The sequence below is a fragment of the Rana temporaria genome, chromosome 4, assembly GCF_905171775.1.
Source record: "Rana temporaria chromosome 4, aRanTem1.1, whole genome shotgun sequence".
NCBI lineage: Eukaryota > Metazoa > Chordata > Amphibia > Anura > Ranidae > Rana > Rana temporaria.
Window position 1 is genome coordinate 54732206 of NC_053492.1, and position 870 is coordinate 54733075.

The 870-nt window shown below is 44.5% G+C and overlaps 1 pseudogene; it reads left to right on the forward strand.

The window, feature by feature from the left end:
• On the forward strand, positions 1 to 177 carry LOC120938636 (annotated as a pseudogene).
• The last annotated feature ends 693 nt before the right edge of the window (positions 178 to 870 follow it).

Consider the following 870-nt stretch of genomic DNA (forward strand, 5'->3'; position numbering starts at 1 on the left):
GTAGCGTTGAAAAAAAAAAAAAAATCTGTTCTTATCAGTTTAATATCTGATACGTCCCCTATCTGGGGACCATATATTAAATGGATTTTTAGAACAGGGAGATGGAAGAAGAGCTTGCTCTGTCCACTCCACGCATCGACCTGGTATTGCAGTACCTCCAGGACCTGTGCACCCCTCTCTTACGCAGTGTCAAAAAATAGATTTAACTGGAACATCATCCAACTTGTTTGTCTTGTGTCTTCTTGTTGCTGACAATGTTTCTTGCTTAAACTCGGTTCCGTGCTCTAATAAACTGGCATTTAACCCTTGTGTCTTTGGCAAGAAAGTGACAAGAAGCAATGAAGACAAATGCCACTACTTTATGAAGTTACCTATACAGCAACACCTAGATTTAGTCAGGGCATCCAATTTTCGACAAGTCAGCTAGTGTTCTACTCCTCGCTCTCTCTTTCCTAAGGCCCAAAATGAAGCCTTCAATAAGCAGTGACTACTCTGCTGACAAACAAGGGGGCTGAATTTGCTCCATTGCTGTGTGCCTTGCTGCATGCAGCAGCTAGCTAGAAAAGTCAGCTGTGGCAAGGGTTTTTTATTTTTATCCGGAGGATGCCTTAGTCTTTGACTCCCTCTAGTGGCCCTCGATTTTCTACCACGTTATGTTAACTAAGTCCACGTTATGCTAACTAGGAGGCCGGCCCATGCAAATGATTTTCCTTGTTGAACGTGCACGAGGAGCAACGAGAAGCACCTGAATGTGTGCAATTCTTATTTTGGGATGACTGAAGGTCATGATTGGGCTCCAGCAGTGTTGGGCAGGTGTCAGAAAAGGGTGGATTGTCCAGTAGACAGGGGATCAGGCCTGTAGACCAGCGA